Here is an 18458-nt window from a genome sequence, read left to right as displayed (position 1 = left end):
TCAAGCAATTCTCCTGCCTCAGCCTCCTGAGTAGCTGAAATTATAGGCACCTGCACCATGCCTGGCCAATTTTTATTTTTTATTTTTGTATTTTTAAAAGAGATGGGATTTCACTATGTTGGTCAGGCTGGTCTAGAACTCCTGACCTCAAGTGATCTACCCACCTCAGATTCCCAAAATGCTGGGGATTACAGGCGTGAGCCACTGCGTCTGGCCTGTTTTCTGTTAATTAACAGCTAACACATAAAAATCAAGTGAATTACCTCCCAAAATTCAAGTATTTGGCTTTTCTAGAAAAATCTGAAAATGTGGTGTCACTAGGCTCATGTCCCTGCTTGGCCTGAGGACATCTGTGTCGTGCCCCTGCCTCAGGCAGGGAGGCCGCTGGAGAGTTCTCAGAAGGGCATAGCATGTGCCTCTGAAAGAGAGGGCCTGACACATGGGCACCAACTTGAATGAGGACAGCCTGGCTGCATTGGGCCCAGTCCAAAGCTGCCAGAATGTCCCAAGCAAGGTGCAGGGAGGCCTGATGTAGGCAGAGGCCAAATGTAAAAATGGAGCCTTGACCAGTCAGAAGAGAGAAAGACACAGGAGACATGAAGAGGCTGAGTTTCTCTTAGGGAACACTGGGAGTCAGTAGCAAGCATAGGAGAAGCTTCCAGGGGGTCACTTGGTTGCAACCAAAATAGGGAATGCAGGGGCAGAACTCACCTGGAGTTGGTAAAGGTTTTGACATCTGGTTTCTTTTTTTTTTTTTTAATTTATTTATTTTACTTTAGGTGCATACTGTATCTGGCATTTCTCCCCATGTTATCCCTCCCCACCCTTCCCTCCTCCCTTCCCCACACTGTCCCTCCCCCACCACCCAACTGCCCCCAGTGTATGATGTTCCTCTCTGTGTCCATGTGTTCTCATTGTCCAACACCCACCTGTGAGTGAGAACATGGTGTTTGATTTTCCGTTCTTGTGTCAGTTTGCCGAGAATGATGGTTTCCAGAATTCATCCAAGTCCCTACAAAGGACACAAACTCATCGTTTTTTACGGCTGCGTAGTATTCCATGGTGTATATGTACCACATTTTCTTTGTCCAGCCTATCATTGATGGGCATTTGGATTGGTTCCAGGTCTTTGCTATTGTACACAGGGCTGCAATGAACATACGTGTGCACGTGTCTTTATAGTAGAACAATTTATAGTTCTTTGGGTATATACCCAGTAATGGGATTGTTGGGTCAAATGGAATTTCTATTTCTAGATCCTTGAGAAATCACCACACTGTCTTCCACAATGATTGAGCTAATTTACACTCCCACCAACAGTGTAAGAGTTCCTGTTTCTCCACATCCTCTCCAGCATCTGTTGTCTCCAGATTTTTTAATGATCACCATTCTAACTGGCATGAGATGATATCTCAGTGTGGTTTTGACACATCTGGTTTCTTTAATCTTGGTCACTGGCCTGATTCAAATGGGCATCCTTCACTTACCTGCTGTGCTCAGGCAGACCCGGTCTGGGTCAGTGTCTGCAGTGAAGCTGAGGAACATGCTTGATGTCAAGGAGGGCCAAATCCAGCCAGGCACAGTGGCTCACGCCTGTAATCCCAACACTTTGGGAGGTCCAGACTGGAGGATCCTTTGAGCCCAGGAGTTGGAGACCAGCCTGGGCAATGTAGTGGGACCCTGTCTCTACAAAAAAAATTTAAAAATTAGCCAGGCATGGTGGCTGGCATGCACCTGTAGTTCCAGCTACTCAGGAGCCTGAGGTGGGAGTATCACTTGAACCTAGAAGGTTGAGGCTACAGTGAGCCGTGATCGAGCCACTGCACTCCAGCTTGGGGACAGAGCAAGATCTTGTCTCAAAAATAAATAAATAAAAAATAAAAAGAAGGGCCAAATCCCAGATTTTAGGGCAATTTTTATTCCAGCTCTGGATTTGGGGCAATATTTATACAAGTTCACAGTCAATCAAAACAGTGGTGGTAAAAGTAAGCCACAAAGGCCAATGTCTTGCATTCAGGCCTGGGGCCTCTGCAGGAAGAGCTCTGAACGGACACATTTATGCTTTGACCATACTGATGTGGAGGCCTCCTCTCTGGAAGCCTAACTGGGGGGATGGCTGGCCTGCCAGTTTCATCTCTCTTAATCTCTCCCTCTTCCAATAAGGCACACAAGGGTCATAGTACTAAGGGCCCATTGGATTGTTGGACTATAAGTGACAGAAACCCAAGTAAAAGAAATTATTAGTTTTTGGCTGACCTAAATAGGAAGACTAGCAATATGATGGGTTTCAGGCATGGCTGGATCCAGGGGCTCAAATCATGAAAATAGGTTGCTGTCTCTCTGCCTCTCAGCTCTGCTCTGCTCTGACAGACTTCCCTAAAGATGGCCTCACTGTAGCTCCAGGGTCCCTTCCTGCCAGCTTGGTGACCCCAGAGAAAGAGAATCCTTTTTTCCTTGAATTCCAGGAAACATCCCAGGACCGATGCTCAGTTGCCTGGCTTGTTTATGTGAACCAATCACTCTGACCCTGACCATCCAGGTCACCTCTTCAACCTTGGCATCAGGCGTTGGGTCAGCTCTGTCCCCAGATGGACTGAGTTAGGGAAGGATAGTCTCCCAAAAGAAAACTAGATGTTGATCCTAGAAGAAGGGGAACGGGTGCTGGGCAGACAGATGCAGGAAATGCCACTGCAGGGCATTCGTCCCTCAACACTGAGGGCTTCTCTACCCAGTGGAAAAGGAAGGGTCTTTCTCCCAGGCCATCCCTACCAGAACTAAATAATCTCATCTCTGCTTAGCTAGGCCTACTTCCCTAAAGAAAGGTGGGAAGTACTTCTGGTTAGCCATGGGGATCCACCTCAAACCCTGACTCACACCTGTTTTTACCAGTTATGTCACTGCTACAAACCAGGGAAAGGAAGCAATTCCAAATTTACTAAAATATGCATAAGGAAAAACATTAACTTTGTGAGTGTCGTCTTTCAAACCAGATGAAATTCGAAGTGTTTGTAGTTGCAGGGTTGATAAAATTCTGGATCATTAACATAATCTGCTCAAGAGTATCTCTGCTATTCCCTTTCCAGGTTTTTGGTTTAGAAAATGGTTAATGTCGGCCGGGCGTGGTGGCTCAAGCCTGTAATCCCAGCACTTTGGGAGGCCGAGGCGGGTGGATCACGAGGTCAAGAGATCGAGACCATCCTGGTCAACACGGTGAAACCCCGTCTCTACTAAAAATACAAAACATTAGCTGGGCATGGTGGCGCGTGCCTGTAATCCCAGCTACTCAGGAGGCTGAGGCAGGAGAATTGCCTGAACCCAGGAGGTGGAGGTTGCGGTGAGCCGAGATCACGCTATTGCACTCCAGCCTGGGCAACAAGAAACTCCGTCTCAAAAAAAATAAAAATAATAAAAAAATAAAAAAAATAAAAATAAAAATAAAAAATTACCAAAAAAAAGAATCAACCATTTTTGTCTTCTAATGTGGCTACAAAAGAAAAGGAAAAGAATTTACCACTCTAAAAACCTGCAAACAACCTAAATGCCCAATTGCAGGGAGGAGGCACTGGTGGGGGCGGGGGTCAAAACAAATACACTCCACCCGTCAGGTTCCTTCACCTATTCTGTAAAGATTTATTGAGCACCTATTGTGTGCCAGTCATTATCTCTGGGTATAGTGATTTTCAGGCCACTTTTTTTTCCTTCTTCAGAATGTCTCCAGTTTTCCAAATTTTCTAAAATGAGCATGTATCACTTTTATTATCAGAAAAAAAACCTGATGTTCATTCATTAAGGACAAAACCAACCAAAGAAACGGACTTCCTGAGAGCGGTTTAGCAGCATGCTCCAGTTATCTAGTGCTGCCTAACAAATCACCCCACACTTCGTGGCATCAAAGAACTACATCCACGCATCACAATTCTCTCTCCACTTCTGGGGATTGACTGGGCTCAGCAGGGTGCCTCTTCCACGGGTGCTTTCCTGCAGTTGCGGTCAGATGGCAGCTGGTGCTGGCGTCAGTGAAGAGCTTGCTTATGTGTCTGCCATTTGCTGCTTGCTGCTGACTGGGAGCTTAGCTGAGCTACGACACCAGCAAGCGGCCTCCCTGTGCGGCCCAGGCTTCCTCACAGCATCAGTGGCTGGGTTCCAAGGGTGACGATCCCATGAAAGAGAACGAAGGGATGCTCTATTGCCTTCTCTCCTGGTCTCAGACATCACACAGCGTCACCTCCACTACAGCCTATTATTAGAAGCAAGCCAACCATATTCAAGGGGAGAAGGTTCAGACTCCACCTTCTGAGCAAACTGTTAATAAACTTGCATACATCTTTTAAAAGGACTACACAGTGTTTTCCTGAACGAAAGTTCCCACACACCCCGGTGGCACTTTCACACCAACTAATCATCCTACCCACTGGCCCCTCAGTCCCTGTTTTGTGCATCTTCTCAGCACTAAACTCCACCTTAGACTCTCTGCTTTCAGCAGACCTTGTCTCCTCATGAAAGGGAAGCTGAGACAGCAGATCCCCCTGACAGACACCCTTGGTGCTGAACTTGAACCCCATTTCCATGTTGAATCCTGCATTGAGTCTGGAGACACTTTGCCTCCTCCACGGCCTCGCCCAACCTGTTCTCATCCTTCCTCTTCCCTTCCCTCACATTCTTGGAATGTGCTAGGTTTCTTTCCCTTAAGTAAACCCATCCCTTGAGCCTGGGGTAGGAAGATCACTCAGAAGGAGTCTGGAATAAGCCAGCCAAGGTCAGATCAGGGCAGGAGGCAAAAAAGAAAGGGAAGGCCAAAAGAAAGCTGGTTTTGGAAGTAGAAGGGTTATCCCCCAAAGGTGATGGTATTGGGGATAAGGGAGGTTTGAACACGACTTCAAGGTCCCAACTTCTGCATCCCATGAATCCTTGCTTGGGATCTTCCTTACTAGGTTTGGGAGAGATCTCCTCTGTCCCCTGAAATCTCAGAGCAGCAAACGGCCATGTATCCTGTTGTGAAGAGGCTGAAAAGAAGCTGCTTCTAAAGGCCCGCAGAGATGGGAGGAGGGCAGGAGGGGAGGCCTGGGTCTGTGAGTCCCTGAGGCAGGACCTGGTCCCAGAGCTGCCCAGAATTCCATTGCTCTCCCTTTAACCTGGAAGCCCCTTCAGAATGTCCCCCCAAAAATCCCTTCCATTTAAAAGAAATGCATTGCAGGCCAGGTGCAGTGACTCATGCCTGTAATCCCAGCGCTTTAAGAGGCTGAGGCGGGAGGATCACCTGAGGTCAGGAGTTCAAGACCAGCCTGGCCAACATGGCTAAACCCTGTCTGTACTAAAAATACAAAAATTAGCTGGATGTGGTGGCACACGCCTTTAATCCCAGCTACTTGGGGGGCTGAGGCAGGAGGATCACTTGAACCCTGGAGGCAGAGGTGGTGGTGAGTCAAGATCACACCACTGTACTCCAGCCTGGGCGATGGAGCGAGATTCCCGCTCAAAAAGAAAAACAACGACAACAAAATGCATTGCAGTAAAACATACACCACATGAAATTTACCCTGTTTTCCCAATAGAGAGAATTTAATATACGGACTTGTTAAACAGGGCAGCAAATAGCCATGGTAAACAATCCAAAAGGCAAAACAAAAGCGAATGTTGAATTCACACAAAGAGTCACTGCAGGGAGCAGCTGCCACTCCTGTAAGTGGACGGGCAGCAGGGAGAAGTTAGGGTCCTCAGAATCCAAAAGCCTGGATCTGGGGTGGGGCTCTGCCTGGAGGTTCCTGGTGCCTCTGATCCATTAGAGGCAGGTTCTGGGAGCGTGAGAAGTGAGAACAAATGAAATCAGAACCAACTGCAGCTGTGAAACTGACCACGCTAGCCGTCTTCAAGCATGCAGTTCAGTGGCATTCACGTCTCTGTGCAACCATCACCACCAGCCATCCAGAGTGCTTTTACTTTCCCAGACTGAAGCTCTACCCATTAAATAACTCTCCACTCCCTTCGCTCCCCGCCCCCCACTAACCTCTGTTCTACTTTCTCTGACTTTGACTTTATAAGTGGAGTCATATAGTGTTTGTCCTTTGTGCCTGGCTTATTTCACTTTGTGTAACACCTTCAAGGTTCACCCATGTTGTAGGAAGTATCAGAACTTCCTTCCTTTTGAAGGCTGAATAATATTCCATTGTGTGGATAGACCACACATTGTTCATCCATTCCTTCCTCCATTGATGGACACGTGGGTTTCTTCCAGCTTTTGGCTGCTGTGAGTAACGCTGCTGTGAACAGGCGTGTGCAAACGTGTTTGAGCCTCTGCTTGCAGTGCTATGGGGTACATACCCAGGATTGGAATTGCTGGATTGTATGGCAATTCTGTGATTTTGAGGAACCCCCATACTGTCTTCCCTAGTAAAATCCCTTTTCTCACTTTATGAAATGGGCCTCCTTTCTCGGCCCCTTCCTCACTCAGTCTCCCTTCTACTCGACTCATGAGACTTTTTGACAGAATAGTCCACACTGACAGGCATGTCCCTTTGCGAGCTGTCCTCTGCCTGCGCCACTCACCAAAACTGCTCTGGGCACCCCAGAGGTTGATAGAACAGCCTCTCCTCAGACCTCGGCCTCCTGGGCCACCCCTCACCCCGACACCGAGACACTCCCCTCCTCCTCTCCGCTTGCCTGTGGGGCCGCCTGGCTCCCCGCCCCCTCCAGAGTTCCTCTGCACCTTCCAGGGTCTTTTCTGCTGGTTCTTTTCGCCCACTGCCCTTCATCACCATGTGCCCCAGAGTCAGCCTCAGAGCCCTTTTCTCTTCCCACATGTACTCTGCAAGAGCCTCATCCACCCTTTGGTCACTGGTGCAGAGTGCCCAGCTCTGTCCTTCCTGATCCCCACTCACCTGATTCTGAGCTCTGCACCCCCAGCCACCAGTGGCCTTTCCACATGGACTGGGTACAAGGGACCAGTCTGGCTGAGGGCCCTGGGGGCCGGGTCTCAGCCCTCATCACAGTCTGTGTGAGGTAAGCACTTGACTTCCATCTTTTTTGTTTTCGTTTTTGCTTACTTTTTTTTTTTTTTTTTTTTTTTTATGAAATCTTGCTCTGCTGCCCAGGAGTGCAGTGGTGCTATCTCGGCTCACTGCAACCTCTACCTTTCGGGTTCAAGCAATTCTCCTGCCTCAGCCTCCTGAGTAGCTGGGATTACAGGCGCACAACACCACGCCCAGCTAATTTGTGTATTTTTAGTAGAGACCGGGTTTCACCGTGTTGGCCAGGCTGGTCTCAAACTCTTAACCTCAAGTGATCTGCCCGCCTCAGCCCCACAAAGTGCTGGGATTACAGGCATGAGCCGCTGCACCTGGCCTGCTTACTTATTAATTGACTTACTTAAATGAAATAGCACATGAATCCATTATCAATGTAAAATGTCACATCATGTGTTAGGCCTACAGAGTTGTAAAGAAAATCCTCCTTCTCCCATGCCCCCACCAGCTGCTGCCTCCTTAGAGACAGCACTGCTAATGTCAAGTGGGCTATATTGTCCTCCGGTCCATTTTACACATTTACACACACATATACCCATATGAAAACATATCAATTTGTTATCAGTTTAGATGATCTTACATGAGTGGCTTCATCCTCGAAGTCGGGTTCTGGCGGCCTTTGTCACCAGAGTGGCGTGTTCTGGAAGGCTCATCATGGCTGCACACATGGTCTTCTCAGGCTTCCTCCCTCTACCTTATACCCCACAGCATGGCTGTCTCAGAAAGCATGGAAGGGGCTGGGTGTGGTAGCTCATGCCTGTAATCCCAGCACTTTGAGAGGCTGAGGTGGGCAGATCACTTGAGGCCAGGAGTTTGAGATCAACCTGGCCAACATGGTAAAACCCAGCCTCCACTAAAAATACAAAAAATTAGCCGGGCATGGTGGTGCATGCCTGCAATCCTAGCTACTTGGGAGGCTGAGGCACAAGAATCGCTTGAACCAGGAGGCAGAGTTTGCAGTGAGCTGAGATCACACCACTGTACTCCAGCCTGGGCAACACAGTGAGACCCTGTCTCAAAAAAAAAAAAAAAATTTAAAGTACAGAAGGGCGCCCCAACGTCCCCGGTTAGCGGACATCTAGGCTGTGCCCAGTGTTTTGCTAGCACACGTTACACATGCCTCCTCTGGCACATGTGCAGATATTTCTTTGGACAGATGCCTAGAAGTGGAATTCCTTGGTAAAAAGAATCCACATTGTATATCTCAAATAGTTATTGCCAAACTGTCCTTAGAAGCAACAGCAGTTCATCCTTACCTAGAGGAGAAGGAAGGGGGCAAGTGGCACTCACTAGCTGAAGAATCACTGTGACAGCTTGCAAAAATTTTTACCCCAAATTCACCACTTTAGTGGGAAAGTCACTGTGATGAATTTGCATGTGGGTATCAAGAGACACTGAATCTGTGCAGGAGCCTGGGCAGGAGGCGCCGGAGTATGTGGCTGTGCCTCAAGTCTTCAGGGTGGCTGTTCGTGCTCACAGTGTTTAAACCTATGACAGCCACTATCATACCCAACGCCCCATGCAATGAAGTGAACATGTCTTCTTAAGAAGCAGAACAGATTCTGAAGAAAGCGTATCTCCTCAGAGACTTAGGATAGAAGTTGAAAGTGACAAAAAGCATGGCCGGGCACAGTGGCTCACTCCTGTAATCCCAGCACTTTGGGAGGCTGAGGTGGGCGGTCAGGAGTTCGAGACCAGCCTAACATGGTGAAACTCTGTCTCTACTAAAAATACAAAAATTAGCCAGATGTAGTGGCCAGTGCCTGCAATCCCTGCTACTCAGGAGGCTGAGGCAAGAGAATCGCTTGAACCAGGGAGGCGGAGGGTATAGTGAGCCAAAATCACACCACTGCACTCCAGCCTGGGTGACAGAGCAAGACTCAATGTCAAAAAAAAAGGGGGGGACAAAAAAGTAATAAATCAATACAAAATAAATATGGAAGAAAATGTCATTTGTATTTAATCCCGTATGATACTAATTTTTGTTTGTTTGTTTTCATTTTTGTAGAGATGGGCTCTCACAATGTTTTCCAGGCTGGTCTCAAACTCCTGGGCTCAAGCAGTCCTCCCACCACAGCCTCCCAAAGTGCTGAGATTATATGCCGGAGCCACTATGTCCAGACAATGCTGAATATTATCTTTACTGAACACAAACATACCACTTTATACATGAAACAGTTGTTCAAATGCTTTCTGTCTTGTGGAAGTTTTTGATGAGTTGCGCATCTAGATGTTTAAGACTGCAGAGTGATATTTAGGAAAATGGAGTGGAATTTTTGGATGAACAGGAAATTTATGTAAAACCCATTTAGATAAAGAATTGCATAGCCTCTGGCTCTCAGAAAATTCACTATCCCGCAAGCTTCAGGATTTGGATAAGGAAAGATACTTGTTCCCATTTACCGGCACCATTGGCAACACCAAATAATCATCATTTTCATCGTTGCCACTCTGGTGGGCAAGAAATGCCCTCTCATGGTTTCAGTCTCCTGTCAGGGATTTTTGAGTCATGGTGGGGCATCCTTTCATCTCTCACTGTTTCTATTTCTCCCAACAACTGGGTAGCTTTGGGGAGTCCCAGTCAGCCTTGAAGAGAGTGAGACCCAGCTTCCAGTCAGTGCCCCAACTGCCCGTAATCCCTGCCCACTAAGCTAACCCACCAGAGCTTCCCAGACCTCGACAAGCTCTCTGACAAGCACCTTCCAAAGCTTGCAGAGGGCACAGGGGCCCATTAAGACAGGGGTCCCCAACCCCTGACCTCAAACTAGCACCAGTTCATGGCCTGTTAGGAACTGGGTGGCCCAGCAGGAGGTAAGCCGCCAGCGAGTGTTACCGCCCGAGCTCTACCCACTGTCAGATCAACAGCGGCATTAGATTCTCATCATAGGAGAGAGAACCCTATTGAGAACTGCGCAGCAAGGGATCTAGGTTGTGCACACTGCTTATGAGAATCTAATGCCTGATGTTACCTCCTGAAACCACCCCACCCCCACCTCCATCCACGGAAAAACTGTCTGCCAAAAAGGTTGGGGACCACTACATTAAGAGACGCAGGCTGATCTGAGCATCCTCTGGAAGAAGAGTCTAGCACAGAGCATGATAGTTAAAAGGCACAGAGTCATTGAGGTGATGAAAATGTTGACTGTGGCAATGGTTGCACAACTCTGTGAATATACTAAAAACCACTGAGTCATACATTCATATATTCATATGGTATGTTAATTTTATCTCAATAAGACTGTTAATAAGAAAAAGGAAATGTCAAACCCAAGACTTGCAATATGCTTCTTTGATTACAACCCCACCTGCTCCTTCCCTGCGCAGCATCTCCAGGGTGTTTGTGCAAATCGCGAGATGCTGACCATGGACCACCAAGATAATTGACTGGATGGTAAATGTGCACAGTCGCCATCTTCCTACTGTTAGCAAACAGCCTGACTGAATAATCTAGGCCGGGAGGAAAAGTGTGTCTATATAAAGATAGTAACGGAGCATTATTAACGTAGCAGGAAAAAACCTAACTGAAATACCCTTGGAACTATGGCATTGGTTAACGGGATCATGGAGCATGACAGAATCATTAAAAAATAATGTTGTATTTCATCTGCCTGCCTTGGTCTCCCAAAGTGCTGGGATTACAGGTGTGCACCACTGCACACGGTCTCTTTTTTTAACCGATCCCTGGTAAACTCAGTACCACAGGGAAGACACCAAGCCATTCATGAAGGATCTGCCCCCATGACCCAAACATCTACCTCTAGGCCTTGCCTCCAACACAGGAGATCACATTTCGACATGAGATTTGGAGGAGACACACAGCCAAACCATATGAGTGCCCATCAACAGAGAACATGTATTATTATTATTATTGTTATTGTTAGGATTATTTTTGAAATGGAGTTTCATTCTTGTTGCCCAGGCTGAAGTGCAATGACATGATCTCGGCTCATTGTAATCTCTTCCTCCCGGGTTCAAGCAATTCTCCCCCCTCAGCCTCCCAAGTAGTCGAGACTACAAGCACCCGCCACCAAGACTGGCTAATTTTGTATTTTTAATAAGAGACAGGATTTCACCATGTTGGTCAGGCAGGTCTTGAACTGCTGACCTCAGGTGATCTGCCTACCTTGGCCTTCCAAAGTGCTGGGATTACAGGCATGAGCCACCACGCCCGGCCATCAGAGTAAATTATTTACAGTGTGCCCCACAGTGGGATGCTACATAGGCATTTGAAAGAATGTCACAGCTCCATGGAAACCGACATGGAAGATCACCAAGATACATTCATGACAGTCCAAGACCTTGTGCACAGGATTCTTCCATTTGGATAATTTTATGTACACACATGTATACATACATATATATACACATATATATATATGTAGACTCACAGATACTTGAATATAGGGGCAAAGTATTTAACAATTGGTAGAGAAGGACGCCACCTGTTAGCACAGAGGCTGGCAGGTGCGCTGCATTGCTGTGTCCCAGCCGAATGCTAAACCTGAGCCTTCTTTTGCGGATATAAAAGAACCTGTTTGGAAGGAGATAGAAGAAGCTCATGGCAGTGCTTGTGTATTAATTATAAAGGTTTTGATGGAAAAGGAGATTAGCTAACCCAACTAATACTCAACTTTTACAACTCAACAATAAGAAACCAAACAACATAATAAAATATGGTCAAAATATTTGCAAAGGGTCGGGTGCCATTGGCTCACGCCTGCAATCCCAGCACTTTGGCAGGCCGAGGCAGACGGATCACTTGAGGTCAGGAGTTCAAGACCAGTCTCGCCAACATGGAGAAGCCCTGTCTCTACTAAAAGTTCAAAAATTAGCCGGGCATGGTGGCACACACCTGTAATCCCAGCTACTGGGGAGGCTGAGGCAGGAGAGCTGCTTGAACTCAGGAGGTGGAGGTTGCAGTGAGCTGAAATAGCACCTCTGCACTCCAGCCTGGACGACAGAGCACGACTCCATTTCAACATTGAAAAAACTCTGTCCATTCGGGCTGCGATAACAAAACACCATAAACTGGGTGGTTTATAAACAACAGAAGTGTATTTCTCACAGTCCCAGAGGCTGGGATGTCTAAGAGGAAGACACTGACAGATTCAGTGCCTGGTGAGGGCCAACTTCCTGGTTCCTAGACTACATCCTCTTGCTGTGTCCTTGCATGGTGGAAGGAATAGAGTGTCTCTCTGGAGTCTCTTTGGGCCTCTTTTATAAGGGCACTAATCCCATTCATGAGCTCCACTCTCATGGCCTAATCACCTCCCAAATGCCCCACCTTCTACTACCCTCACCTTGGGGGTTAGAATCTCAACACATTAATTGGGGCAGGGAGAGGAAATCACAAACGTTCAGACCATAGCAAGCCACTTCATCAAGGAAGGTATGTGGGCAGCAATAAGCACATAACATCGTTATCATTAGGAAATCAAAACTAAAGCCACAATAAAGACTACTACACATCCACCAGAAAGGCTAATTTTTTTTTTATTTTGAGACAAACTCCCATTCTGTTGCCCAGAATGGAGTGCAGTGGCACGATCTCAGTTCACTGCAACCTCTGTCTCCAGGGTTCAAGTAATTCTCCTGCCTTAGCCTCCTGAGTAGCTGGTATTACAGGTGCGCAACACCACTCCCAGCTAATTTTTGTATTTTTAGTAGAGACAGGGTTTCACCATGTTAGCTAAGCTGGTATCCAACTCCAGGCCTCAAGCGATCTGCCTGCCTTGGCCTCCCAAAGTGCTAGGATTACAGGCATGAGCCACTGTGCCCAGAATGGCTAAAATTTAAAAGGCTGACAATACCAGTGTTGGTAAGGACATAAAGTAACTGGAATTTTCTCACACAGTGGGACTGTAAATGATGCAGCTACTCTGGAAACAGTCTGGAAGTTTCTTATAAAGTTAAACACACACTTATCATCTGGCTAAACCAATATGCTCCAGGTATTTTACTGAATACAAATGAAAGCATAGGTCCATACAAAGACTTGTACATGAATGTTCATATGAGCTTTACTTGTAATAGCAAAAACCAGAAATAACTCAAATGGCCATCAACAGGGGAATGGATAGACAAACCGATACAGCCATACAATGGAACATTACTATGTGACGAAATGGAATGAATTATCCATACATTCAACAACACAAATGAACCTTAAAATAATTACACCACACTGAGTGAAAGAAAACACACCCCCCAAACTAGTATATTCTGTATGATCCATTTATATTAAATGATCAAATGTAAACTAGTATAGGGTAATAGAAAGCAGGTTAGGGAGATCTGGAGACAGTCTGGGAATGGGTGGAGAACAGGGAGGGCACACAGATTCCAAAGGGTCCCAGGACCACTTTGGGCCAACTTCCTGGTTCCTAGATGACACATTCTCACTGTGTCCTTGCAGGGTGGATGGGGTAAGGGATCTCTCTGGGACCTCTTTGGGCCTCTCTTTTTTTTTTTTGAAACAGAGTCTCGCTCCGTCACCAGGCGCCAGGCTGGAGTGCAGTGGCGCAATCTTGGCTCACTGCAACCTCTGCCTCCTGGGTTCAAGCAATTCTCCTGCCTCAGCTTCCCAAGTAGCTGGCACTACAGGTGCACGCCACCATGCCCAGCTAATTTTTGTATTTTTAGTAGAGATAGGGTTTCACCATGTTGGCCAGGATGGTCTCGATCTCTTGGCCTGATGCTCCACCTGCCTCAGCCTCCCAAAGTGCTGGGATTACAGGCGTGAGCCACCGCGACAGGCTTGAGCCTCTTTTTTTTTTTTTTTTTGAGTCGGAGTTTCGCTCTTGTTACCCAGGCTGGAGTGCAATGGCGCAATCTCGGCTCACCGCAACCTCCGCCTCCTGGTTGAGCCTCTTTTATAAGGGCACTAATCCCATTAATGAGGGATCCACCCTCGTGACCTAATGACCTAATCATTAGCTTATCATTGACCCAAAATGTTAAATATCTCCACAGGTGGCTACCCTATGTTCACCTTACGTTATGTAAAGTGCTAATTTACTGAGCACCAGAGAATTCATGATGGACAATTCCCCTACCTGCTCCTTCTCCCTCGCAACCTGTGGATGACCATACACCCTCCCTCTTTCACTTCCAGCCAGCTTTTCTTCTTTAAATATTGAAGCCCTCAAAATCATCTCAGAGAAAAGCACAGACCACGGATAGTAACAGGATAGGTTTGTTATCTTAATTGTGGCTTACATATTCTAAAACCCATCAAATTGTACAGTTTATGTAAAGTTTATTACTTAAAAATTTCTACGTGGAGGCCAGTGGGTTGCTTGAGCCTAGGAGTTCAAGGTCAGCCTAGGTAACATGGTGAAACTCTATCTCTTCAAAAAATAAAAATTAGCTGGGTGTGGTGGCTCCTGCCTGCAATTCCAGCTACTTGGCAGGCTGAGCCTAGATCATTGCTTGAGTCCAGGAAATGGAGCTATGGTCACACCAAGGGTGGAGAAGAGGGAGAAAAGAAGAAAAAGACACAAATTCCACCCCCAACCATTAATGGCAATTCTCCCTAGACAGGATTATGAGTTGCTGGGTTTTTTCTCATCCTGTCGCACAGGCTGGAGTGCTGTGGTGCAATCTCAGCTCACTGCAATCTCTGCCTCCTGGGCTCAAGTGATTCTCCCATCTCAGCCTCCTGAGTAGCAGTAGTAGTGAAGTGGAATTCCAATACACGCTCTCGTGTCTGACTTCAGGTCAATCTCTGACAAGCTGCTGGCTCTGCGAGGCAGATGGGATCTTACTCTTCTGTCCACAGGATGCAGCAGAGTGTAGCTTTAGTACACACTCAGTAAGATACGGGAATGGATGGGAGTACCAGGTCTATCAGGGCAGCAGCAGGAGCTTGCAGAGTCTGACAGCTCACACCCTCATTGCTTCTGAAGCCTGTTCAGGCGGTGGTGGAGAACGCCATGAAAAAGCTATCTCTTGCGAACCAAGAATGCCTTTCATAAAAATTATGAAGTTTCTGCCAGGAGCGCTCTTGTTCTGTGTACCAGTCAGGCTATCAGATTAAAACGGATTCACCATTTGTTCCTTCTTCCATCATATTCACTTGCTACTCTATGGATTCATCTTATCTAGGGGTACTTTTTGCCAGCAAACAAGATTGCAGAGGGAAAAGGGGAAGAGCAAAGATTTAAGAATAAGAAAAAAGATAACATTGCACATTCAGCTAATTCTACCCATTACCTTTTTTTTTCCATGATTGGGAAAGATAGCCAGTTTGCCTGGGCCTGCTCTGCCCCTCTCAGCCCTTTGCCATTTGGGAAACTCTGCTCTGTCTTTGGGTCCTGATTTCTGGCCTACCCCGGCATCTTCTTCTTCTTTGCCTAAGCGCTGTTTTTCTAAAGTTAAACCCCAAACAGAAAGCACTACGAGGCCGTCTTGCTTTCGTTTGGGAGTGAATGCGGCAGCTGGGCGTTACTGTGTGAGAGGCACTGTGCGAGCTCCTGTGTGTGTCTTGTCCTTTGATCATCCCAGCACCGCTAAGAGATCAGAACTGTTGCGGAGGAGGCAATCCATCGCTGAGGCCAGGAGGAGAACAACTAGAACCCAGGCTTCTGCCACCAAAGGCCACACTTTTGACCAGGGCACCGTGGCCCATCAAAGATGCATGTTGACCAACACCACGAACCCTGAAGCTTCGGGTGTATAGCAGGCCTGGGCCTGCCGTTGGGGACTGAAGGGACACTGAGGTGATAACACCCACCCCTCCCCTCATCCCCAGGCTGAGTCCTTCATTCCTGACAACAGGGCTGAGACTCCTGTCTGCTATCTCTTAGATTAGCCCACAGCTATTTTTATTCTGCTCTTGCTTAGGGAAGAAGCACAGCGTGGGCAAACCCTCCAGCAGGGCCCCAGGGAAGACCACCATTAGCCAAGGAAGAACACAGAACTTGCTCCACTGTCTTTTTTCTGCCACATACACACTAACACAATGTACTGACGCCTTCTTTTCAGAACAAGCTTCAATGAATCTGTTGAAATAAAGCGAATTCTTATCTCCAGGTTTGGTGGCAAAAAGGTTTCAAGGACATGGGCTGGGTGAAGAGAAATGGGACCCAAGAAGGGAAAAATAGGAAGCATGCTAGGGAAGCCGGGAAGAACCAGGCTGCAGTGTGGGCAGCGATCACTAATGTGGGGTGGGTGAGGAGCCCCAGCTACAGGGCAGTGGAGCCGATCAGGGTCTAGAGTTCGCCTGGGATGCCTGCCTGCATTGCACATTTAACTTTTGAATGATGGCTGAGCATCCTGTAGATATGGTCAAAGCTGTAGGGCATGGATGACCTTGCCTTTGATACAAAGGGAACAAGATCTGAGGCAGTTAAGCCTGAATAGGAGGGGAGCTGCTTGAGAGGTAAGAGGGAAGCCAAGACAGTGTGGCACCACAGAGCCGGGGGGCTTTCCGGAAGAACCAATGCCCAACAGGGCCAATGACTGTGAGAGGTAAGAAAAGGGTAGGTAGGGGCAGGAGGTGGCCTCCAGGTAGGCAGCCTGAGGTCACTGAGGCCCTACACTCAGCTCTTGCCATGCGGCCTTGCTTGCCCTCCTCGGATGTGCCAGTGTGCCCCTGCCTGACTCTAGCCGCTACCTCTGTGTGGAAGCCTCACAGAGGCTGCTCCATACCTTTAATTCCTTGACTGTCAGCTAATCAAAATGTAACAGCTAAGCCGGGCACAATGACTCATGCCTGTAATCCCAGAACTTTGGGAGGCTGAGGCAGAAGGATTGCTTGAGCCCAGGAGTTTGAGACCAGCCTGGGCGACAAAGTGAGGATCCATCTCTACAAAAAATAAACAAAATCTAGCCAGGCGTGGTGGTGCACACCTGTTGTCCCAGCTACTTGGGAGGCTCAGGTTCGTAGATTGCTTGAGCCTTAGAGGCAGAGGTTGCAGTGAGCCATTATCGCACCACCACACTAGAACCTGGGCAACAGAGTGAGACCCTGTCAAAAAAAAGAGTAAAGCAGCATCTGAGCTTGCACTACTATTTAACAGTGAAAATTAAGACCACTTAGGAAACATATTCCAAAAACAAAATATAGGTAAGCTTCATACATTTATGTTTTTAAAAATCTGAAACCTACATATAAATATGCATACGTACACATGCAGTGTGTGTGTGTGTGTGTGTGTGTGTGTGTGTACCTCCATAAGAGCATTTCAAATGGACTGATGAAGATTACCACACCTACTGCAAGACTGCAGAGAAAATGTGGACACTGCCCTCTCATGGTTGAGCATGGAGAGGGCCGTGTTCTGCTTTGGGGAAGGATTAACCCTGGTGGTTGGTGGAGGTTGCAAGCCGTTATCAATGACATTTCAAAATGGGTCACATTTGACTATTTTCAGAAGGAGGCAAGTAACAGAGGAATAAAGCGTCAAAGGGAGCATTTTTAGGGCATACAGAGCCCACGCAATTCCATGTTGTGAGGAGGATGTTGACAATTAGTGGGAAGCAGTAAAGAAAAATGTTAAGACAAGAAAATCCTAACTTGATAACATCCATCTGCTGCACTTACAGCTGGAATCTGAGTGGGAATTTCCCATCTGTGCTTTATTCTCAGATTTAATTTAACTATAAATAAGACACATGTGTGCACAATCTGCTCTGAGTGTCTTTTGGGGCCAGGAATTGTTTAAGGATGATATACAGCCTACAAAGTGTGTGTGTGTGTGTGTGTGTGTGTGTGTGTGTGTGTGTGTGTATGTGTGTGCACGCGCGCGCGTGCGCGCGCACAATGTGGATCTATACTTAGATCCAACTTGGAATCTACCCGTTAAGCTAGTCTGAGATGTGCAGCTAGTTTTTTATAACTTGGTCCCATGATGATCTGCCACTTTATAACTGAGGCCTTAACTCTTGACATCCTCTGCTCAAACACCTCCAACAAACTGCTGGTGCCGGCCCAGCTTCTCCTGAAGTACCTCTGCTGTCAGCTGCAGGAAACCTCAGCGCCCAGAGCCCTAGAATGGCAGCATTTTAAAAGGCCATGAAAGGCCTGGTCTGAAGACAGCTACACTTGCTGCTTTATATTGTCTTTGGATTCTCAAGTTAACTCTATAAGGACCCATCTGAATTATCACCTCCATTTTACATATGGGAAAACTGAGGCTTAGCAACATAAGGTAACTTGCCAATGGTCCTGTGGTCCACTAGCAGTGGAGCCAAATCTCAAAAGCAAGTGTTTGAGCCAAGGGTCAAAGTGTGTATTCTTTCCACTTTCCCTTCAGCCTCCACACTGCCCCTCCCAGGTCCTCTGGGGCTATAAATAGTGGAAGAGGCTGGGATTTCAAACTCGAGGTCAGCCAGGCCTGTAGCACAAGGAGACTGAGCAGCTCCAATGCTGGCCTAGGCTGGGCCTTCTCCCTCTGGCCTGGACAGAACTCGGGCTCACATGGTCTCAGCTTCTCA

The sequence above is a fragment of the Sapajus apella genome, unplaced genomic scaffold, assembly GCF_009761245.1.
Source record: "Sapajus apella isolate SASKATOON/1434 unplaced genomic scaffold, GSC_monkey_1.0 scaffold117, whole genome shotgun sequence".
NCBI classification, from domain to species: domain Eukaryota; kingdom Metazoa; phylum Chordata; class Mammalia; order Primates; family Cebidae; genus Sapajus; species Sapajus apella.
The sequence above is the reverse complement of the archived record's forward strand: the minus strand, read 5'-3'. Positions refer to the sequence as shown.